The sequence below is a fragment of the Podarcis gaigeae genome, assembly GCF_964106915.1.
Source record: "Podarcis gaigeae genome assembly, chromosome: 9".
Classification (NCBI taxonomy): domain Eukaryota; kingdom Metazoa; phylum Chordata; class Lepidosauria; order Squamata; family Lacertidae; genus Podarcis; species Podarcis gaigeae.
In genome coordinates, this window is record NC_139685.1 from 29,557,967 (window position 1) to 29,583,187 (window position 25,221).

General features: G+C 44.0%; 1 protein-coding gene across 8 annotated transcripts in view; it reads left to right on the forward strand.

Moving 5' to 3' along the window:
• The window catches only part of ACSL1 (acyl-CoA synthetase long chain family member 1), a 93,674-nt gene that overhangs the window by 33,038 nt on the left and 35,415 nt on the right, over positions 1-25,221 (forward strand). For 2 of the 8 annotated variants that reach the window (XM_083755687.1, XM_083755694.1), the window contains exon 1: positions 15,674-16,244. The exons of 1 other annotated variant lie outside the window; for it this stretch is intronic. The gene's annotated coding sequence lies outside the window, so the exon portion shown is untranslated. Of the gene's footprint in view, positions 1-15,673; positions 16,597-18,951; positions 19,018-25,221 lie in introns of those variants that run through there. 5 more of the 8 variants (XM_083755691.1, XM_083755692.1, XM_083755688.1 and 2 more) reach the window with 5 other exon arrangements.

Genomic DNA, 25,221 nt, shown 5'->3' on the forward strand with positions numbered 1-25,221 from the left:
GCTGCCCAGATGACAAGGTCACACTGGGCCACACTGATATGGTTTCAAAGGACAACAGAGCAATACATTAGGCACCAGCTTAGGAGCAGGGATTGTTGGAAAGAGACGTACAAGGAGCCATCCAACCATCTCAGGGACTCCAGATTTGTATATGGTTTACTCCTTAGTCTTTTCTTCTCCCAAAGTTATCCCACAAGGTAGCAGAGGTGTAGGATCAGAGTTTTCCTTTTCCTAGATGGGCTACCTTCCCAGGTTGAAGAGCCCCATCTGCCCCCTCTACAGCACGTGCAGAAACTGCTTTCTTGACCATTGAATCCACCATTGGTCTCATCCATTCAATCCGCCGGAGCCTGTCTTCACATGCAAGGGAAGTCTCTAACTCACTGAGGGTTTGAGACCCATCAGCTATCTCACCTGGTTTAGTTGGCCGTTCAAGCTGTTTCCTGGGGTGTGGCCTCTGTCACATACTGACAGCTTCTAGGAGCCACAGGTAAAAGCTGAGTGCAGGGTGGGGACCAAAGGTGGACAAACTACCCCAGAAGGAGTACAACATGTCCCCCACCAGAGAGAGGTACTACCCCTTCCCTAACACCCCGTATACCCATGGTATTTTTAAATATATATACAGTGGTACCACGGGTGGTGCTGTGGTCTAAACCACTGAGCCTAGGGCTTGCCGATCAGAAGGTTGGTGGTTCAAATCCCCACAACGGGGTGAGCTCCCATTGTTCAGTCCCAGCTCCTGCCCACCTAGCAGTTCGAAAGCTCATCAAAGTGCAAGTAGATGAATAGGTACCGCTCCGGCGGGAAGGTAAATGGTGTTTCCATGTGCTGCTCTGATTCGCCAGAAGCAGCTTAGTCATGCTGGCCACATAACCCAGAAGCTGTCTGCAGACAAACGCCGGCTCCCTTAGCCAGTAAAGCGAGATGAGCTCTGCAACCCCAGAGTTGTCCACAACTGGACCTAATGGTCAGGGGTACCTTCACCTCGGTTTACGAACTGAATCCGTTCCAGAAGTCCATTCTTAAACCGAAACTGTTCTTAAACTGAGGCATGCTTTCCCTAATGAGGCTTCCCACCGCCGGTGCCCTTCCACCGTTCGGATTCCATTCTTAGACTGAGGTAAAGTTCTCAATCTGGGACACTATTTCCGGTTTTGTGGAGTTCGTAAACCAAATCGTTCTTAAACAGGGCTGTTCTTAAACCGAGGTACCACTGTACTGGGGGTTATCACATAGGTGAGTTGCTAGAGTGCCAGTGTGGTGTAGTGGTTAAAAGTGGTGGACTCGTAATCTGGTGAACCGGGTTCGCGTCCCCGCTCCTCCACATGCAGCTGCTGGGTGACCTTGGGCTAGTCACACTTCTCTGAAGTCTCTCAGCCTCACTCACCTCACAGAGTGTTTGTTGTGGGGGAGGAAGGGAAAGGAGAATGTTAGCCACTTTGAGACTCCTTAGGGCAGTGATAAAGCGGGATATCAAATCCAAACTCTTCTTCTTCCAACTTCTGGTTGCCCAAGTCATTTGGACTGCAGGATAAGTATTACTCCAGAAACTTAGGGCTAACATCACACCTGTTCATTTAGTAAGCCTCAGTAAGCAAGAGCTAGAACTGGCATGTGGCTCCATCTCTTCTCCAGAGAGATGCAGGAAGGACACAGCTTTATCCTCCTGCTCTGTAGTATTGAGACAACTTGCCTGCCAAACAAGTGTTCTTTCACTGCTGCTGTCCCCATCCGCTATCCTTTAGCAAGGACGTTTGGATGAGGCTTTGCCAATTCAAGTGCTCTCAGGATTGCATTCCTCCCTTACAGATTGGTCCATTAAATATAGCACATGCTCTTGGCATCAAATGTGGGGCAAGGGGAACGACCTGTAAACACTCCTTGCACATGTTCCTTTAGCAAGTTATTAAGTTATGAGGGGGGACTGGGGCAAATGGACAGAGCAGAGCTTGATGAAGAGAAAACGGGAGAACCATATTTGCAAAGTGCCTCATTTTATTTCCTGTATTTTCCCTGATCTTCAATACCCAGTGATTTTTGACTGCCATAGAAGTGATCCCAAATCTAGCTAATCAGAACACAACAGAAGCTGGTACAACTTGAAAATGCAAGGAAGGAAGATGGCTTGTCTTGTTGATTTTGCTAATTAGCTCTGTGGCTTTGAATTGTTTTACGCACTGTTTAATGTTTGCCTGTTTTCAGCTTGCGGAACTTTTATTGTATTTGCATTGGGGTTTTTTGTATGCCACCTTAAGAGCCCTCTGGGAAAGTGGCTCATACATTTCAAGCCAGACAGGTCAATCCTGGGCATATATGACTGAAACTGCTTTTATTTATTCAAGAGTAGAGCAAACCACCTGATCATTTTGTTGATCACGCAATATATCTGCTGATTTTACATGTCATGCAGTGCAACCCTGTCTATGTTTACTCAGAAGTATGACTTGCTGTTTTAGTGGTTCTTACTCCCTAGAAAATGTTCTCAGGATTGCAGCCATTGAAACTGTGTATACATCATACATTTAAAGCACATAACTTTCCCCTCCCCCCAAAATTCCCTTTTTTTAAAAAAAAAACTACAATTCCTAGGATTATCCCCCCCCCCCCGGAAGTCATGAACTTTAAATGTGTGGTGTATATGCTGGGGGAGCCAATGCAGTGCCGTATAGATATTTTGTAGGGCTGCCATACACGTGGACTTTCCCGGACATTACTAGAATTTCAAAGTCACAATTGACATCCGGGGAGGGATTTCTGAAAGGCAGCGCTTTGTCCTGGATCTTAGGCAAGTCAATCGAAAAATAATGTTTATTTTGCGATTTTGTAAAAAAAAAATATCTCAGCAACTTAGGGGTTTTCCTTAAAAAAAGCTCCACAGCTCTTTCAGGGTGTCCTGGTTTTTTACTTTTTGAAATATGGCAACCCTCTCTTTTTGACTACAATTTCCATCATCCTGACCACTGACCATGTTTGCTAGGGCTAATAGGAGTTGTAGTCCAGAATATATGGAGAGCACCACATTGGCTTGCCTTGCATGTGCTACACCTGCATATTCTCGTGTAGGAAAAAGCATATAAACAATCAGCTATGATGACTGCACTTGCATCTGTTTTGCTGCAGCTCTCCAGCAGAAAGGGCTTTACCCAGGTTTTGCACAACTGAATTTGAAGGAAGGGCTGAGAACTGGAATGTGTGCAAGCCTATGCTGGAGCGGCCCCAGCACACAGAAATCAGTAGTACTTTACTTTGCCTGGGAAGGATTAGAAGGCAAACCTGCTAGACTCCAACAAATTGGCAATCCATATTTAAGGCGGAGGCACCCAATTTTGTCCTCACTCACAGTGCCATCTTACCAAAGTCTGCCCCTGCATGTAGCTGATCAAATGTGAGTAAAGAAGAGTTCAACAACAGTGTCAGGGTGTTGTGGCATCATCAGAGCCTGAAGCAGTAAAAGCCTGTTGAGTAGCTAAACATCCTGTTTATGCTTCTTATTTCTTGTACTTCTAGTATTGTATGGCAAGCTGCCATTCTGGCAAATGGGGCAATTATGGAGAAGAGAGCCAGCATTGAGACAGAGAGAGGAAATACATATACCTCCTATAGGCATCTTTTGCCTCCTATTAGGGTGCCCTCTAAATAACCAGTCTATGACCTTCTTAAAATGTGTGCCTATCCAAATCACGAGTGTTTAACATAGTAGAAAAAGGAAGTGACAAATGATGAACAGCTGGTGCAGTTAGTTCATTAAGAATACAATCCTATGCATCTCTACTCAGAAGTAAATCCGATTAGGAGTGTAACTCCAGTTAAGGGTATGCAAATTCCCATCCATTCAGTTCATGGAATGCCGTGAGGCTGGGTCTTCATCCCCTCAATTGCCAGAGCCAATAGGATAACCCTTTTCTGACACATACAGGTGACTCCCCACTTACTGGGCTATGTTCCAGAGCCCTGCATGCATAAATGGAAATCACGTAAGTGAGGAGACCCTCTAAAAACAACCTTTAAACGCCCTCTCTGCTACTCCCTCTCCAACCCAGATCAAAACTACTGTGCAAAGAATATCCACAACTGGAATTGAAGCAATGGGGAGAGCTGGAGGACACGTGGAAAAGCAGCTGCTTCTGCTACGCTACTATGCACAGTAGCTGTTAGGTGGGGAGGCTGAGCAGCCTAAACAAAGCCCCGCTGTGCCTCCAGTCTCTTATCTGCCCTCACTGAAGTCCTTGTCAGGCTCTGAGGGTCTCCAGCTATCTCCCTTCATTTCCTGGTATGAATCAAATTATTAAATTATTTTCCAGTGCCGCACATATACAAGTTGATTGTGCACAAGTAGAGTGTCATGGGCTTTGAAGGCACTCGAACACAGGACAAAAGGGAGAAACAAGCTAAGAGGAAGGCACACTTGGCAAACCCTCATTGTGATCAGCTCCTCCCCACTGTGGAAGGATGTGTGGATCCAGAATTGGCCTCCACAGTCACTTACGGACTCACTGTTAAGACCATGGAAGACAATCTTACTCGGCTACAAGTGATTGCCAAAGAAGAAGAAAAACTTGTACTCAAAACACTTTTCAGTGATTAAAGTCGTCGTACAATCAGATTCTTACAAAATAGATGAGGGCACCTTTAAATCAGGAAGAGATAGTAAGCTGTCATCCTTATTTATATTCATGTATGCATTAACAGTGCTTCTGTTGAATATCTATTGTACAGTGGTACCTCGGGTTACAGACGCTTCAGGTTACAGATGCCTCAGGTTACAGACTACACTAACCCAGAAATAGTACCTCGGGTTAAGAACTTTGCTTCAGGATAAGAACAGAAATTCGCGCAGCGGTAGCGGGAGAACCCCATTAGCTAAAGTGGTTCCTCAGGTTAAGAACAGTTTCAGGTTAAGAACAGACCTCCAGAATGAATTAAGTTCTTAACCTGAGGTACCACTGTAGTATTAATTGCCAGTGTGATGTAGTTGCCACAGTAGGACAAGGGAGACCAAGTATGAAATGACCACACAGCCATGAAGCTTTCATTGGGTAACCAGGTGGGTCAGAGTTACTCTCTGCCTAACCTACCTCACAGATCCAGTTACAGATAGGTAGCCGTGTTGGTCTGCCATAGTCAAAACAAAAAAAAATTCCTTCCAGTAGCACCTTAAAGACCAACTAAGTTAGTTCTTGGTATGAGCTTTCGTGTGCATGCACACTTCTTCAGATACACTGAAACAGAAGTTTCCAGACCCTTCTATATAGTGAGAAGGTGGGGAGGGGTATTACTCAGAAGGGTGGTGGGAATGGGTGATTGGCAGATAGCTGTGATGAGCCTCTTGACGACTCTTAACGACTGCAATAGGTCTTACAGGAAAAAGCAAGGGGCGAGAAGGTGAAAAATGGCTTTGTCATGTATAATGAGATAAGAATCCAAGGTCTTTGTTCAGACCAGGTCTCTCCATGGTTTTAAGTTTGGTGATAAGTTGCAATTCAGCAGCTTCTCTTTCCAGTCTATTTCTGAAATTCCTTTGTAGTAAAACAGCTACTTTGAGATCTTGTATAGAATGTCCTGGGAGATTGAAGTGTTCTCCTACTGGTTTCTCTGTCTTGTGATTCCTGATATCCGATTTATGTCCGTTTATTCTTTGGCGTAAGGTCTGGCCTGTTTGTCCAATATAGAGAGCTGAAGGACACTGTTGGCATTTGATGGCATACACAATGTTAGACAATGAGCAATTAAATAGTCCCGAGATGGTATGTGTGATGTTGTTGGGGCCAGTAATGGTGTTGTCCGGGTGTATGTGGCAGCAAAGTTGGCATCTGGGTTTATTGCAGGCTCTGGTGCCAGTGTCCGTGTTAGGTCTGGTTATAGTATTATTGTGGGTTAGGAGTTGTTAGGAGTTGTCTTAAACAGTGTCCTTCAGCTCTCTATATTGGACAAACAGGCCAGACCTTACGCCAAAGAATAAACGGACATAAATCGGATATCAGGAATCACAAGACAGAGAAACCAGTAGGAGAACACTTCAATCTCCCAGGACATTCTATACAAGATCTCAAAGTAGCTGTTTTACTACAAAGGAATTTCAGAAATAGACTGGAAAGAGAAGCTGCTGAATTGCAACTTATCACCAAACTTAAAACCATGGAGAGACCTGGTCTGAACAAAGACCTTGGATTCTTATCTCATTATACATGACAAAGCCATTTTTCACCTTCTCGCCCCTTGCTTTTTCCTGTAAGACCTATTGCAGTCGTTAAGAGTCGTCAAGAGGCTCATCACAGCTATCTGCCAATCACCCATTCCCACCACCCTTCTGAGTAATACCCCTCCCCACCTTCTCACTATATAGAAGGGTCTGGAAACTTCTGTTTCAGTGTATCTGAAGAAGTGTGCATGCACACGAAAGCTCATACCAAGAACTAACTTAGTTGGTCTTTAAGGTGCTACTGGAAGGAATTTTTTTTTGTTCTACCTCACAGAGTTGCTCTGAGGGTAAGACAGGAAAGGGAACCACTTATATCCCCTTGGTTTGTGCAGACTTAGGAGGAAGTCCCATTGAATATAGCAGTTGTGATACAGCCCAACAGATTACTGTGCTCAAACACTATTAACTGAGCTTTTGAAAAAGGGAACCTTTTGAGAGCTAATGAGCATCAACAGACATTCATTCCTTCTCTTTAGAAACATCATTTACAAACATTAGGTTGTGCCCAGAATGTTTGCTTTCTTTCTGGCATGTGACTCCTTTTTTCTGAACTCTTTGTGATCAGTATTTCAGAAACTACTTTCCTGTTTGGTTTGGCAAGGAGATGTAGGCTTTGAAAAGGCATGTCGTAACTATTCAGGTGAAGGGAGGCCCTAATGTCACCCCGAGGTTAGGGAAAGGGACTCTCTTTGCAGGGATGGACTTTGGTAATATGGCGCCCTGAGCAAGCAGAAAATTTTGTGGCCTTCCCTTCAATATTTCTTATTTTCACAATAATTCCTTTATTATTTTTTATTATTTGTGCCCCCCCCCCTCAGCTCAGCACCCTGTGCGGATGAACTGCCTGCACCACCCTAAATATGGTGCTGCTCTTTGTTAGATATTGAGATAGAAAGCATGCTTTTTGGTAATTCTATAGGGGAAATGGCAAAAGGGAGAGAAAAATACAATCACTTGTGTGGGGCTGAACTACATGTGATGCATGCACCTGCAAGCGACCCGTCAGCACGCATAAATAATAAAATTCACATTGCAACCAAAAAGGATAGCCCCACCTAGTGCTTTTTTCTGGGGGTATGCAGGGGTATGCATATCCCTGAACATTTTGTGGATCTTTGTACAATTGTCCATTTACTGTGTTTATTTTTCCTGATTTGAACTATATAAAATGGTGATTTTCTTCAGTCAAAATGAGAGTACCCCTAAACATATTTTTTTAAGGAAAAAAAGCACTGGCCCCACCAATTCAAATACAGTAGGATAGAAGGCTATTAATCAGATCAAGGAAGTAGTTATTTACTGCGACAGCATTAAGTGAAATCCAATGCCATTCTTTTTAAAAACAAAATCAAAACTAAAGGATGTTTAAGTGCACACTTTAAAATGTAATGTATGAATTGATTTAGAGAGGAACTTGATAGCAAGCAGGTTGTTTGGCATAGCTGGATGGTTGCAACAGGCTGGAAAACAGGTTGACAGATCTTCCGAATGCAGGGAGAAGCAGTGGAGAGTATGCATAATGCAGATCAGAAGGTATTTCTACAGAGTCAGTGGTAGGACACAAGCAGGGAGTGTTTTAACTCCTGCAGGAGCGACAAATAGGATGGAGTCTGCAAGTAGCCCACTGGCCTTGCATTATGCAGGCCTATTTCATGTGTTGCAAAATGAACTCTCACTCTTTCTCTCCCTACCCCCCTTTTGTGAGCAATTTTCTCAAGCCAGGCATTTAAATCGGCATTTCCCTGGTGAAGAGGCCTTTCAGCTCACAATTCATTCAATTCAGTTTCACTGAATGCAATTTCAACAGGAAACCATGTCCTGCAACTGGCTGCACCTGTCTCAATAGCATTATGTTATATATATTTGGGGTTTGTGGATTTAGGGTTTGAAACAAGTGTATATTAGACAATGAGAGCTTAATGCAGCTTTCTCCAACCTGCTGCCTTCCAGGCAGTGGCTTAGCGTGGGTTGTCAGCACCCGGGGCAAGACAAGTAATTTGCGCCCCCTAACCCGTGGATTTGCACCCCCTAACCGGTGGATTTGCGCCCCCTAACCCTAACCCCCAGATGTTGCGCCCGGTGCAGCCAGCCCCCCCTGCACCCCCACGCTACGCCACTGCCTCCAGGTGTTGTTGGGCAATAAAATCTCTCATCCATGACCAATGGCCATGCTGACTACAGCTGATGGGAGTTATAATCCATGAATATTTGGTGGGAACTAGGCTTGGGAAAGGTGGCATGAGAAATCTATTATGGCCAGCTTTTGAAAGCCACAGCCATATTAGTCAAAACTCACAGAGAACTTCTCTTGCGCTGCACCCTTTGAGTGTGTTTATACCTTCCTCCAGATGTGTATAACCTGTCCAAGGCTCCTGCTGCAGAACACTTAGGATCACTTATCCCATTTTGGTTAGATGTATAGCCTTCTCCTATACATCCACCTCAAGGGAAACTCATTTTATAGGTGAAGGGACTCTGCACAGTGCTTGATTTGCTGCCCCTTGTAACAATTAGAGCCGTTCTTCAAGGTTTTCTTTTTCCAATAATAAAAAAGGAACCTATCCATTTTGGTTTGTTTTTTTTAAAAAAAACACCCTGAACAAATCTCAAATTGGATAAACCCACAAGGCATGCAGAATGGAAAGTCGTAGTCTCCCTGAAGCATGAGGGAGCACCAAAGAAGTCAGCGTTGGATCTGGAGGCAAGCACATTTATCACTTGTGGAATAAAGGACCAGAGAGACAAGCATACACACCAACCCAGTGGAAGCTAGCCCATAAGTTGCTCCCACCAACCTCAGGCTGCCCTCAGACAGCCTCCACCTGCCTGCTTTCTTCTTACTCCCATTCTGGAGGGTGATGTTGATTGTCTGCTTCCTCTGTCTATGTTAGGGCTGCCATATGTCTGAGTTTTCTTGGACACACCTGGGATTCAGACTGTCAACATTGCAACTAGGGCGATTTTTTAAAAACGAAAAATGCTTTTAAAAAGAAAAAAAAACCCAAAAACCTCACCCCCCACAAAAATGGTCAACAACTTTCTCCGGATTTTCACTTTGGGGAGTATGACATCCCTATGTTGCCCTTGTACAATCCAGCAGGGAAAAGGACAGGGACAAAACTATAAACAGGTGGCCTTGCCTCTCACTGGCCCTAACCCCACCTACTGTTGGTCTCCATGCCTCTCGCCCTCCCATTCCCAATAGGCACCAGCCACCACTGCACTAACCTGTTTGTAGGGATGTTTGTAGGCCGCACCCCAAATTTTCCTATAACTTGAGCTGTTATTCTCAAATAATTTACCTCAAAGCAACTCGATTCCCCTCAGTAGATTATTTCATGTTTGGGTGGGAGGGGTTTTGATTCCTTACCAATTTCCAATGTCATTTTTATGATGTTCTTGTTAATACTTCATCATATTTTTATGTAATTGTTAATTCATGGTGAGAAGCACTTTAGTTTTTTGTCAGTGAGCTCAAGCAGTATATGGACCGAGAACTCCCAGAGGTGCAAGCTGGATTTAGAAGAGGCAGAGGAACCAGAGACCAAATTGCAAACATGCGCTGGATTATGGAGAAAGCTAGAGAGTTCCAGAAAGATATCTACTTCTGCTTCATTGACTATGCAAAAGCCTTTGACTGTGTCGACCACGACAAACTATGGCAAGTTCTTAAAGAAATGGGAGTGCCAGATCACCTCATCTGTCTCCTGAGAAATCTCTATGTGGGACAAGAAGCTACAGTTAGAACTGGATATGGAACAACTGATTGGTTCAAAATTGGGAAAGGAGTACGACAAGGCTGTATTTTGTCTCCCTGCTTATTTAACTTATATGCAGAATTCATCATGCGAAAGGCTGGGCTGGATGAATCCCTAGCCAGAATTAAGATTGCCGGAAGAAATATCAACAACCTCAGATATGCAGATGACACAACCTTGATGGCAGAAAGTGAGGAGGAATTAAAGAACCTTTTAATGAGGGTGAAAGAGGAGAGCGCAAAATATGGTCTGAAGCTCAACATCAAAAAAACGAAGATCATGGCCACTGGTCCCATCACCTCCTGGCAAATAGAAGGGGAAGAAATGGAGGTAGTGAGAGATTTTACTTTCTTGGGCTCAATGATCACTGCAGATGGTGACAGCAGCCACGAAATTAAAAGACGCCTGCTTCTTGGGAGAAGGGCAATGACAGGCCTAGACAGCATCTTGAGAAGTAGAGACATCACCTTGCCAACAAAGGTTCGTATAGTTAAAGCTATGGTTTTCCCAGTAGTGATGTATGGAAGTGAGAGCTGGACCATAAAGAAGGCTGATCGCCGAAGAATTGATGCTTTTGAATTATGGTGCTGGAGAAGACTCTTGAGAGTCCCATGGACTGCAAGAAGATCAAACCTCTCCATACTGAAGGAAATCAACCCTGAGTGTTCACTGGAAGGACAGATTGTGAAGCTGAGGCTCCAGTACTTTGGCCACCTCATGAGAAGAGAAGACTCCCTGGAGAAGACCCTGATGTTGGGAAAGATGGAGGGCACAAGGAGAAGGGGACGGCAGAGGACGAGATGGTTGGATAGTGTTTTCGAGGTTACCAGCATGAGTTTGACCAAACTGCGGGAGGCAGTGGAGGACAGAGGTGCCTGGCGTTCTCTGGTCCATGGGGTCACGAAGAGTCGGACACGACTAAACGACTAAACAACAACAACAACTGGGGAGGACTTTGCAAGTTGCAGTAGGAGTCCGTGCTGTGACTGAGGGACTTAACAAGGAAGAGAGTCTGGTAAAGATAATGGTGTAGGATGCATCATTAGGCCCTGGCTGCAGATCCACCTTTAGTGGATCAAACAGATGGGGATGGAACTAGCTGGCAACAAAAAGACTGCTGCTGTTAATGGAACACAGTGGCTAAGGGCCAAAATATGTTAGCTAAACATCTGTGTTTTGAAGTGCAGCAATTTAAATTGTGTTACCCAAACTGTTAGCCCTGGCTGCTCAGTCTGGATTGGGAACCTGGGGTGGGGGACTGGGGGAGCTGTATCCCTTTAACCCCTGCTGTGGTCCTGATCCAGATCAGTACCTCCTCCACCATGCCTTCAATTTGCACTGAGGGGTAATAGAAGTCCCATTCATTTCAACTGAATCTGGGGCTAGGGGGCAGCTTTCAATAATAATAATAATAATAATAATAATAATAATAATAATAATAATAATAATAATTTATTATTTATACCCTGCCCATCTGGCTGGGCTTCCCCAGCCACTCTGGTCGGCTTCCAAAAAATATATATATTAAAATACTGTAATACACTCTATCTTTGTTCCCCTGCAATTCCCAGCCACATTGACACACACCAGATAGAATATGGTTCTAACAGAAGGGAGGCAGGATTGAGCAGGTCTGGCAACGATGCAAGGGCTACAGTCCTAAGTGCTGTTACTAAAGGCTCATCCATGATGCTGTTTAATGTGAATTGTAAGCTTCCTGTGCCTCCATTAATTCTCCGTTGTCCATATGATGGTCACCTCTAAATCACTGCCTTCCCATACTTCCTTCTCCCTCAATCCAGATTTTCTCATACCAGGGATACTCAAAAAAAGGAAGAGTATGAGAAAATGTGGATAGAGGGAGGGGGAAGTATGATTTAGAGGATAATGTCAAATGAACAACGGGGGATTAGAGGGGGAACAGGAAGCTTACTATTAAACAATGGTGTGGATGAGCCCCCAAGTCCCAATGAGATTCTCCGTGATTTACATACATGTTGAAGATCAAGCTGTAGATCTCAAAATGTGTGCCCTCAATATTCAATGGCTTCACCATTTCAAGCCTTTCCATGGGGGGCAGGAAGGGAGCAGCTGCTCCCCTAAATCAGGAAAAATCAGTACAAATCAATACAAATATGAGGTTCTGCTTTCCCTAACAAAAGCCTGTCCCTCCAAGAGAAAGGTCCTGGCTATGCCCACACAGCCTTTCCATTCTGTTCCTTTTTTGAAGAAGCTTATGCATTCATCAGTATAGCATTGCACATCTTCCTGAATGGGAGGGGCAGGGGTGGAGAGAAACACAGCCTACTCATTTTCACATCTACCTTTTGAAAGACAAATGAAATGGAGAAGTTTGCAAAGGGAGGCATTCCCACCAGCAGCTCTGTTTCATTCCACAGCACCGTGACTGAGGGCTTGGTGTGGATATTGCCAAGGAATGCATGGAGTTGAGTGGATAAGCTTTAATCCATTTATGGTTTTGGTACATTAGGAATGGTGGGCATTAGCACCTAGAAAGGGCAGAATACTTCTCTCAGATTTCCGTGTAAATAGACTCTGGGGAAGGTGAATGACAGAGTGGACTATCCTGTTTTTTTGGTTTTTTTGTAAGGATGAACGGATTAGTTTTAACCCAGAGAAAGGCAATCCTTCCTTGCAGTACTATAAGCCTTTAAGAACAAAATGACTATTTGAAAAAAAAAATATTCTAAGAACAAACAAGTATTACCACACAGGTATTTTACATGTTGTTCTGGCATCAGTGTACAGACCACATGAAATCCAGTTCTTTGAGTATCCACCCACTGGAGATATATTACCAAGGTCATAAATTTCCCATCTAGCTTTCTATCTTCCTTTGCATCAGAGTACCCTGATTCAAATACACAATTAAATTGGGTTAAATAATGCATATGTATAGTAGCAATTATATATAGGCATGCATCTAATACTTAAAACTATACAATTTTTTTAAAAAAGAAATAGAAATCATAAATGGACAGGTCTTTCATTTTTGTTTCCTCCTCCTCCTGTTATATCACTCTTCAGAAAATGCCCCAATATTCTTCATTTGTTTCCCTTCCCCCTCCCTTTTTGGCAAATAATTTTAACGTCTCACTCAAAAAAAAGCACCCAAAGGTATATGATGATGGGAACTGGTTTCCACTTCCTAACTCACAGCCCCTAGTTGCTTATTTAATCCAGGAGTGAAGATGCAGTTAAGCAACCTCATGGGTTATTGTGACATATTTGCCAAACATTTCCCCAGAAATACAGGAATTGACTTTGATATGCAAAAGAGGTTTTTATTTAATCAGATCCACACTGCGTAACTTACCATAACTTTAATGTAGTCCTCTATAAGCAACAGTGAACTCTTCTGTTAAACTATAATTTACTGTGCATAAAAGGGGTATTTAAAAGCACACACAGAACCCTATACAGATGGAGTACTGAAATATTTTGTTTGTTACCTTTTGCTCTATCATCTATATCAGGGGTCAGCAACCTTTTTCAGCAACCTCAGACCATGTGGTGGGCTGGACTATATTGGGGGGGGGGGGGGAATGAACGAATTCCTATGCCCCACAAATAACCCAGAGATGCATTTTAAATAAAAGGGCCTTAGTTTGCCTACCCCTGATCTACATTAATAAGTAGAAATGTTTTTTTCTGCTGAAATGTTTTCCTGGTCCATCAACAGCAACATACTGGTAGTTCCTTTTCAATTTAAAGAGCAAGTCAGTGAACCCCAAAAAAGAGAAAGCGTATTGATACCAATGCAAAAACATGATTATGTGAATACACAAAAGTGCATAAATTATATATATCTGTTTGGGTTATATACAGGTATAAATCTAGTATCAGACTGCAGCAGCTTATAGGTAAGATAACATAAGTTAGTGGCATCAGTAGATATGACACAGCTCATTATAATATGATGTTGTAGTAGCTGGTGTGCAAGAGCTAAGATGACCCTATGTGGAATCAATGCACTTCAGTGGCTGGAGTGTTAAGAACATAAAGTTACAGATCCCTGCCTTTAAACACACACACACACACACACACACACATGCCACCCAACCACCCTTAATTTTCTGGCCAATGAATGGGGACAGGATATGCTTCCCTTCAGTTTTGCAACCCCAGGGCACTCTGTTGGAGCAGAGTGTTCTTTCTGGCAGGCAGAGAGAAGGGATGCAATGCGAACATTTAACATTAATAGTTGGATATTGCAACCCCTGCTGTTTGGTTATATTATTGGGGGAGCAATAAAGAATTATGTAAGTTGGATATTATGACACTAGTCCCTGCTGAGTATGTGTAGCAATGCGGAAGGGGCTATGGGCAGGGTCTCAAAGAGAGGGACTATTACAAAGATCTGGCTAAAGTTACACAAAGCCTCTCTTTCACAATGACAGACATAAACTAGATTTTAAAACCTAGTCGCTATACATAGATGCCACTGGATAAAAATGCTCTCCCGAGACACAACATGTGAGGCAGAGGGGAGAGGTATGAATTATGCCACTGAATAACAGGCTGGTTTAATGGTTTGAAAACAGAATAGCAAAATGATACTTCAAGCATTCCCCCCCCCCCAATACTGTTTCAATACTGAAAGAATACCTTTCAGTACTGAAAGAATACCTTTTGGGTGCCTCTCCATCAAACTTTTGCTCATGATAGAGAGATTTGAGTCTGTCTCCTAGTCCTCTCCCTTCTCCAGTTCCTCTGAGAGGAACACAGGCAGCTGCATTAGTTAAGACCATTGGTCCATCTAGTGGAGTATTCAGATGGGACATTCTCTGCCCTACCTGGAGATACATCTTGGCACCTTGTGCAAGTCCCATTCTCACAGGTATTTACCATAAGGAGGGGGGAGGGATGTAAACTTTGGCAAGCTCTATGAGTTACCTCTGTGGGCAACTAATCATGTTTGTTGTTTAGTCGTTTAGTCGTGTCCGATTCTTTGTGACCCCCATGGACCAGAGCACGCCAGGCACTCCTGTCTTCCACTGCCTCCCGCAGTTTGGTCAAACTCATGCTGGTAGCTTCAAAAACACTGTCCAACCATCTCGTCCTCTGTCGTCCCCTTCTCCTTGTGCCCTCCATCTTTCCCAAAATCAGGGTCTTTTCCAGGGAGTCTTTTCTTCTCATGAGGTGGCCAAAGTATTGGAGCCTCAGCTTCAGGATCTGTCCTTCCAGGGAGCACTCAGGGCTGATTTCCTTAAGAATGGGTAGGTTTACTGAGAAGTAATTCAGCGGCAAATGTGCAAAGAACACTCTCTTTCCCCCCATATAAAAAGGGTGGTAGGTTTGTTTCATTTATTTGGGGGGTAAGCACTGAAGTGATGCTGCTTCCTAGGATTTGTTCTCCCAGGCCACAGATCCCATGGAACTCATGGAGACATGCTTCTGAGTAGACCCGGGTAGAACTGCCCTGTTATGCCGGGTGCTTGACGGTGTAAGGGGTGTGCGCACGTTTTTGTTTGTTTTGGCTTGCTCTTGCTTCTTAAAGGGCTTAATTTTGATGGATGCTTGGTTCTTCCGGAGAACCTGTTTTTTCCTCTGAGCCGGTCTCATTCCACAGAACATGTGATGCAATAAATCAGTTTCCAGAGGGGCAGTTGCGCTGAATAACCCCTTCCTAACAACAACAACAACAACAACAAGCGAGGTGGCGCGCAGCGGAGTCTTACGCCGCCTTTTAATTATTAGCCGCTTTATGGCGACATCAGCTTTCGCGGACCAGACCCTCGATCCTTAATGCGCATCCACAGCTAGGTGGCGCGAGCTTCGGTAGCTGGCGGGCAGGCGAGCGCACGCCGCGGGTCCCTTGAGAATGCGCAGAGCGCAGCCCTTCCGCCCGCGCGCAGTCCCTCCCTCCTCTGCAACTCCGAGTTCCAGGCCAACCCCGAACCACTGGCTCTGCCCCGTGGCGCCCTGTGACTGACTGCGCCCGGCCTTCCTCCGCGTCCTCGTCCTCCCAAATTCCGATTGGCTGTGGGCGCAAAGGAGAGAACGCCGTCTGGTTGGCTGGCCAGCCTCCTGAGGGTCCTAGTGCCCCAGCTCTCGTTGCGCTTGCAGGAAAGGCGGGCCCGACGCGACGTAGCCACACGCTCTGCTGCCGCTGCCGCCACAGCTCCGGCCGGGGGTGTTTTGTTTTCTTTCCTTTTTTTCTTTTTTGCGGGCCGCTTAAATAGGACGGGCCGGGCGCTCCAGCTGCAGAGCGCCTCGTCGTCGTAGCCGTCGCCGCTTGGCCAGGGGCGAGACGAAAGCAGGTGGGTGAGTCAGCCCGCCAAGACCGGCGCCTGTCATCCCGCAAGGAGAGGGTTGAGCCCGGCGCGCGGCGGGAGAAGCTTCCGCGGCCCGCGGGGACTTTCCCGCTTCTTCCCCCGCCTAGAGCCGCTTTCCTCCAGGCGGACCTTTCCTTCCCGGCCGCCGCCGCCGCCTCTGTGGCCGCTGCCGGGAAAGGGGGCGGGGAAGAGGGGGGCGCCCCGGCTCGAGAGCCGCACGTCAGGAAGCTGAAGCTTTCAGCAAGGGGCCTCCCCGACATACATAGGCCGACTGGAGAGGCGGCGGCGCCGCCGCCACGGTTTGCGGGGACCAGGCGAGTCTTGCCATCGAGCCGAGGTCGGTCGCAGCATCTTCGGGGGGAGGGGAGGCCTTGGCGGGAGGTGGTTTGGGGGAAGATGATGTTCCAGGTTGTCTAGGGCTCTGGAGATGGCTGGCTCTGGGCTCCTCCGCATGCCGCCCCCGGCGAGTCTGAAGGCGCAGATGGACGCAGATTTTCTCATTATGGTGACGGGGAAGTGGTTTGTCTTTTGGACAAGCGTTTGCTGCATTCCGAGGCACTGAATGTCAGGGCAGGGAAAGGGGAGAGTAATCCATTTTTCTCCACCGCACTTGGAATGTGTGTCATTTTATTATTATTATTTGCCACCATGCTAAAACTAGGAGAGCTTTTGCATATGGCCCTGTAAAAAGGCGCAGCTAGTGAGGTCAACAGTGCTGCCCACTTTACCACTAACTTGCTCTCCCTTGGGCTGACTTCTTATCACATGATGGAACTTTCCTGGCTTGTTCAAGCACCATCAGGGTTTGGTAGAACAGCTCAGTATAAAGATATTGTTATTTGGAGGTGGGATCTGCCTTGCAGCGGTCCTTGGACAGCTGCCCAACCAGTTGGGATAGGCATGAAATGCTTTTAGGTAAAAGTGTCTAATGGTAGCATTGCTGCAGAAATAGTAATTTATTATGGACCAGGCCATTCTGTTCCCATTTAGGATTGCCATATTTCAAAAAGTAAAAACCAGGACACCCTGAAAGTTGTCAAGTTTTTTTTTTTTTTAGGAAGCCACTGAAATGCTGTGACAGATCGGTGCAGAATATTCAACAGGTTTAGCAATTGAAGTAGAAATCTTCTTCCTTGAGGATAAAAGGCTGTGGCTTCATTTCAATATTTGAACAATGGTGATTAGGCTAACCAGAGCTCATTTAGAAGCATATTCATGGTGTTTTACTGTTGGATATGTGTCAGCTTTGGTTGATGGTCAGATTATTGCTGTGGTGGCTTAATGGTTTAATGTCCTCTATTTTGGGTGCTTGGATAGCTTCTCACAGGTATGTAGAAAGCAGAAGAGAGGACACTTGGGGGGGGGGGGTACAAGAGGAAGAACAGGAGGGAGTTTGATAAAGGAAAAGGCAGACATAACCCCTATAGTTTCACAAATTTGCCTAAGAGTAAAAGATGGAGTAGATACCTTCTGAGTGGATGTTTGCTTGAGTCGTATTGCTTAGTGCAAAGTGGTTCCAAAAGCAGCTTAATGAGACTTGCTGGGGTTTTTTTCAAGGTAGCTCTTAACTACATGCTAAAAAGGTAGCTATAATCCAAAATATGCTATATTTTCAGTAAGGTAAAATTAGTCTTTGATCTCTTAGTGGAGTGCTTTTCGAACTAACATTTACTGTCATTACTAAGAGTCCTGTTGTGCTAGAGGGCCTTATGCCACTTGGGTTCCTCACTTTTAAATGCTCTTATGGTGCCAGAAGTTCTGGTACTGTTTCTACTAGTTTGCTTGCCATAGGACTAGAGTGGTGACCTTGTTGGGCTTCAACTCCTATCAGCCTCAGCCAGCAAGGCAAACAGCCAGGGATGATGGGTGTTGTGATACACTTTCAGTTGAAAGGATAGCCAGCTTAGTCATGACTTACAGCAGAAATAAAACTTTTGAGGATAACCAATATTTGGTTCCACAGATTTTTGTCAGTCACCAAGAATGAAGGACTTTAGTCCCAGAAAGCTCATTCCCTAATAAATTGGTATTTAACAGTGGCAGAACGTATGCCAATGTTGCCCGGGGTGGGCGCATGGGATGTGCCCCTGAGGGGGGCACGTGCCACATATAAGGGTTAGGAGAGGGGTGGGGAAGCTGCTGCCCACTCTCTTCTTTCTCTCCACCATCAGGTCAGGCCTGACCCAGGGGTGGAGTTGCTCCAGGTCCAAGCACTGCAGCCAAGGTGTAGCTCCTTCTGGCCAGGATCCGATGAAGGAGCCTACTCTGGGGGCGCCTGTTTGCGTTTGGGGCCACGGCACACACACACACACACACACACACCCTCCCACACTACACCTCTGATCCTTAATGTTTGTTTTTGGTTGTTCTGATAAAATCATACTGTGGTCTACTTTACAGGATTGATGTGAGGATAAAGCAACTATCAAACACTTCGCCAAACTTAAAATGCTATTAAAAACAAGTGGAATGGTGCAGAGAATGGTCCAGATGAGTCCACACTCAGTGTGCAGAGCTTATATGTAGCATACTTAGGATCATGGATAACACCTGCCTGTACCCTCCACCCAGGCAAACCTGTCCTAACAGATAGCCACATACTGCATTTGCTGAGGACTCACATGTAAAGTCTGATTTTTGTAGGTCTGAATATGCGGATTGTGTTCCCAATGCTTTTCTCTTTGATTTTCAGATAGACTTTTTCCAAGGTTCCAAACTTGGTCACCCCTTTCTTAATTCAAAAATTGGGAGTAAGCAGGTGGGAGACACATTTTATTTTGCTTGTTCCTTATTTATCAGTTTTACATTTATATCCATTCCACCTTTCATCCAAGGAACTCAAGGTGGCACTCACGCACCCACTTTCCCCCATGTTATTCTTGCAACCACCCTGTGAGGTATGTTAGACTGAGAGACTGTGAATGACCCAAGGTTACACAGGAACCTTTGTGCCTGAGTGGGTGACTTTTACCCTGATCTCCCAGGTCTTAGTCCATTTAATATCCTTCTACTTTATTCCACATTCTGGAAAGAATGTGGAACATATAAATGAATAAGCTGGGAAAGGAGAATAATATATTTACATAGGTTTGGAAACTTATGGGGTCCCTTTTTTAGCAGGCCTGTGTGGATCACCAATTCCAGCCTTTGTTTCTAAACAATTCAGACTGCAATCCTGCAAACACCTATCAGAAAGCAAACCCTATGGGATTCTGAGTAACATACAGTTACTGTGGCATGAATCTGCACAAACAATTCTGAACCAAGTTAAGCTGCTTGGTTAGGTGCTCAGTATTTATATAACTGCGGTGTTTGAGCGTCTACTGTTTCCTTGAAAAGGAGCATAAAAGAGAGGGCCAGAACAGTTAATGGACACGCAGCTTTTTTCTCCCATTAGAGAAGCAACTGTGACAGCAAGGACCTCTTCTGAACCAAAGAAAGACATTTTTCAGTTTAGTTACCGTAGGTGTTTGTAAAACTGCAATGATTTGCAAGGAAGGAAGATGGGGAAAAATCAGTAACCTCCTAGATGCCCTGCCAGGTCCAGTAACCACCAAAATTTTGGTGAAAACCAAAATTATACTAGCTGTTAAATTGTTGTGCTATATAAAGGTGCCTGAGGAGACCAAGATTTGCCCATCAAGTACTATATACTTGTAGCCTTTTTGTAGCAATATAGGTGCTCAAATTTATCCACAGCTAAGTTACAAATAGATTACTTGAGAAAAAACATTTAAAAGTAGGAATGCTCTAAAACAAAATGTATCATGAAAATAACAGTGCAATCCCACTCTATTGAATTCCCTATTTAAGACCTGTTGAATTCAATGAAGCTTCTCCCAGGTAAGAGGGTTAGGACTTGGGGCCTTAACTATGTGTTTGTTGCATAACTATACCGCTTAAGACTGCAGGTAGGGTATAAACCTTCTACATTTAGCAAGCTAACATGCAGACCAAAAGGTCCTAGCTGTGTAACAGGGCACCAGTTGATCTCCTTGTAGAAAATGTGCAGAATGTTAAGATGAGTAGAGTAGCATTTCGGCAGGTAGTTCATTCACAAGTAATGCCTTTTTTGTTACGATGATGTTGACTCTGAAGTACCTATTTCTCAAGGTTATGACATTAATTCTCTAGAAGTCATGTTTGCTTGTGTCTAATGAGGTGTTGTCCAGATGTTGGCTTGAGAGAACATAATTTGCAGCTCAGTAAGCTGGAATTCTGAAGCAACACACAGCCAGGGTCTGATTGTGCTGTTTGCTGAAACACTTGTAGTCACTGTAAAGATACACAAGACTTACTGCCATTTTAAATTGTTGGGTATTATGAAGACATGAGTTAGGTTGTATCTAGGTTATGAATCTGTAAGAAACTAAAACAAGTTAACTTCTGTATTCATCTGCAAACTAACGTTTAAAGTGCTCTCCAAACTTTGTTTCAGCAGCAATGGAGATTATACTTGCTTTCAGGCAAGAAAAAAGAAACCTTGTGGCTAAGATCTCTGCTTGGTTATAGATGTTTCTTTAGATGTTGCACATGGTAACAAAACTAGAAAGAAAGAAATCACACAGGGACAACCAGGGGCTCTTCTGAGAACAAGTATATCAATGTTGAACAGCAGACCTTTTGAAGCTCATTGAGGGTCGGGGCATTTGTAGCTTATTAATACAAACCCTCTGTGTAGCGCAAGGGTGTGCTTGTCACACTATTCTCCTGGCAAAGAAAGAAAAGTATCAGGAAAGTTACATGGAATACAGAAATCTTCGTATTTATTTGAGAATAATCTCTGCTTCAGAAAGCTAGACTTTGTTTCTTGAAATTGCTTGGGTAGATTATTGAATTCCAGTGATACTATTTTAAGACTATCTGCATGGGTTGCTAGATAGAATGATGCTCAGTGTTTAGCAATGCATTGTCTCATAAGCTCCATTGCTAAACCTTCATTGAATTTTAGGGCAGTGGATTTTTTTCCTGCTCAAGGCAGAACTTGACCACAGTCAATTCTAACTTTCTTGCTCCATCTTGTGAATGCTGAAACATCTATATATGTTATTTAAATATCACTTAAATTTCCACACATACGAGCTCCACTGTTGCTACCCAAATGCCTTGGTACCAGCTGAAAAAATGCCTGTGTAGACCAAACCATAAATGGCTACTTGGAACTGCTGTTTTACCAGCCTTCCAGACCATGGACCTGAATGCTTGGCTGCTGCTCTTTGTTGAGTGTTAACCTAAATTGAGTACCACTGGCTGATTCATTAATCACTGTCAAAATAATGTTTCTGATCTGTTTCATTTTCCGTTTCCCCATTGTGCTATTAAGCAATAAATGGACTTCTGCCAGACTATTGGGATGTTTTTTTCTGACTTACATTCTGCAGAAGTAATAGAAAAACTATTTCATTTGCACTGAGAATTGTTTTAGCTAGCTTGATGCCTATCTTAAGACACACCAATGTCTTAATGTGGCTTAGAACAGATTTCTCAAATATGACCACCTGCATTTGTTTTTTAAAAAGATTAAGTGTTCCAAAGGGAACCAAAACATGAGCAAAAATTTCCATTTCAATCAGTAGATTCATGTTGATTAAGCATTTCTTCACCCCAAAGATAAGATGGGCTAAATTGGAACTTTAAATGGGGGACTTGCACAGCTTCTAGTAGCCCCATGTAGGTAGAACTGACTCTAGTAACAGAGCAATGCCTCTGATTAAGCAACTCATGCAATTATTTTTCCCCTCAATCAAACAGCAGAGTGGGAGGGAGAGAGGCTATTGGCTCCTGGGTTCTAACGCTATAATGAAGAAGTTGACAGTTGCCCTCGAACGATGTCTGCCTATTGGCAGACAAAAGGAGAACATTCTGCCTTCTGTAAATAGATTATTGTACTTGCTGGTAGAGGAGGAGGAGCTAGGAATGGCTGCATTCAGCCAACTTGGCTGACTTCCACAAAGCTGAGTTCAGCTGGAAAGACCACATCTTGGCTGATTCAGTATTTTCCTTATTCATGTGTCAAGGAGCTTTTGGCTGGCTTGAAGCTTAGCATTTATTAACTGAGCATGTTATAAGACAAGGACAGAAACCTGCATGCACAGCTCCCTCACTGAGCACTCTCTTCTAAAGCTAAACATTTTGGGTGGCATTTGACTAATTTGTACTCGGAGGAGACCTATTGAGATCAGTGAACTTAAGTTAGTCATAACTGACTAGGTCAGAAAGCACCCTTTACTCTCTAAGTAATGACCATATTATATTTAAAGGGAGAGTTGAGTTCTACCATAGACACAAGATCCTAGTCCTGTCCCACATATAAAGTGTGTGTTATCTGGATGTAATATCTAGGATATTGTCCTTATCCTCAATGGACTTCAATATTACATATGCCTGCAAAAATGTTTTACTTCCTTAGCTCTTGGGTGTAGAACTGAAGCATAATCCCGTTTGCTATATATCAAGTACTGTATATTATAATGCTAATACAACATACTAAACTATGTACCCTTGACTCGTTAATTCTACAACATGAGGCCCCTGAAGATCATCCTCAAGTAGAAACTATAAACCTGGGAGTGCAATTCAGCATGGACTCACGCTGCTTCCGTCTAATCTAGAGTTCACTGTTAATATAGACATCACAGAAGCTCTTTGGATACTGGCTATCCATGGCAAGTTGGATTTTGTGTTTTCTGACTGAAGTGCTGTTAAATCTTACTGGCTCCTAAACTTGACACAATGGGAGCTAAATTTAGATGTAAAAGCATTTCCCAATAATTTCATAATATGCTTAACCTTTAGTCTGAAACAGGAATTGCTAATTTCAGTGAGCTATACTTCCAAATGGAGTGTAGGCTAAGGAGAATATTTCTCAAAATATAGGAAGTATACAACACCTCATTGCTTATCTTAATTTTCTCTTGCCATGTCTAGTATCCTTAGATGACCTATCTCTGCATAAGGTACATCTAACTTATTGGCGTTGCTTTTACAGGCGCTAAATAAGTTGACTGTATTTAATCTCTTTTTAAAAACGTCACATTGCTCTTTATCATATGGTCTTAAGTGTTATTTTAATGGCAAATTGGCAAGCGTGTTCTCTTGCACACCAACTCCCACATACATAAAGGTGGGGCAAAAACAAAATCAGCAGCAGTACCAGTTGAACTAGGACTTACTTTTAATGAGGAATGTAGACACAGTTCAGGAAACAAGTTGGTGTAGATTTTTGGCATGTTGCATGTACAAAAGGATGCAAGTCGAAGGATATGATGGCTTGATTTGAAGGCTTTGAAAAAAGACCTTGCACCCAAAATATCAAAGAGCTTGGTGAATGGGGGGGGGGGGGTAAATTGACTGTGGTAAGTCTTTACAGTATGTACAGTATGTGTAAGAATAACTTGGCATTCATGTAGCGATTAAAGTATATTTTGTTTCTGTAAACCTTCCCAACTATGATGCAAGCTAGACTGGTTTTCTTGCCATATTGCAGAGGACAGTGATGAGACTTTGAGTATACTGGCTTGATATTTATTTATTAGAGAAGAGAAGAGCCTGGGGGGCTTCAGCTGGTAGCATCCTGCCTTACAGCTTGTGCTTCTTAACTCCTGCACTATGCAAACCGTCTTGGCCTTCAAATTAATCTGCTCATTTTGCTGACACTATTATTGCTAGGCCAATAATTTGAACTAAGGGGAAAAGGCAATAAAGACTGGAGAGGTAGGTGGAGGCAGAGGCTGAAAGGCACAGCAAGCAGATGACCTTAAGTCGTACACATCACTTTGGACCCTGCTCCCATCAGATCAATAAATTGTTCCAGAGAAGCTCAGGTTAATCAGAAGTTTCCCAGCACCTTCTTATGGAGAACATTGGTGGCAAATGAGCTTTTCTGAAAGACTGTGCACCACTATTGCTCTTCTGATCTACAGTCATACCTCATGTTATGTTTGCTTCAGGTTGTGCGTTTTCAGGTTGTGTCCCACGGCGACCCAGAAGTACCGGAAAGGGTTACTTCCGGGTTTCGCTGCTCACGCAGATGTGCAAAATGACGTCACACGCATGCACAGAAGCAGCGAATCACGACCCGCGTGCGCAGATGCGGGTTGCGTTCTTTTCAGGTTGTGAACGGAGCTCCGGAACGGATCCCGTTCACAACCAGAGGTACCACTGTACTGAACAGCTGCAGAAGAGTATTATGTGTGTTCTAGGCTGTGCTATGCTGAGTAGGTTTAGTCAGTCACCACTTGAACACTTGGAATGTGCAGCCTAGAACAGTCAGCAGAATCCTCTGCAATTTGCATGCGGTCTGGCAGCAGATAAACCAATGTGGAAAGTGTTCACTGAAGGCAGTCTGAAAACCACTGCCCTAGTGAAAGATTAGATGCCTGCATCAAATGCCCACAGTACAATTTATCACACTCTCAGCTGAAAGACTGTCAGTAGCATATTTTTGTCTACTGCATACAAATAGCTGTCAAAGTGTGCAAAGTGATGTGCCAAATAAGCTTTGTTGGACTACATAACTGCTGAGGTATCCGTGCCTTATAAGTCAGATACATGCTAAAATTTGAGATAGGAAACTCAGCAACTATTTAAAGATGAATCAAGAGGAAAAGTGAATGTCTCCTGTTAATCAAGTCAACACTTACATCACCACCAATGTATGCTGATAAAACATATCTATGGTATTTTTATGTGCAAAAGCTTGGGCTACTCAAATGCACAGGAAAATAGCTTTCTGCATGCTTAAGAACAGGGGTCGGCAAAGTTTTTGTGGCTTGGGCCGGTTCATGGTCCCGCAGACGCCGCAGTGAGCCGGAGTGCGTTCGCACACACGAATGTGCAAACGCTATTTCCGGCACTCCTTCCGGCGTAGAGGAGGGATGCACAGCTTCCCATTGGCTGCAGGACCTTCCTGCAGCCAATGGGAAGAAGGTCAGTGTTGTGGAAGGCGGTCCCTGCTCTGCTC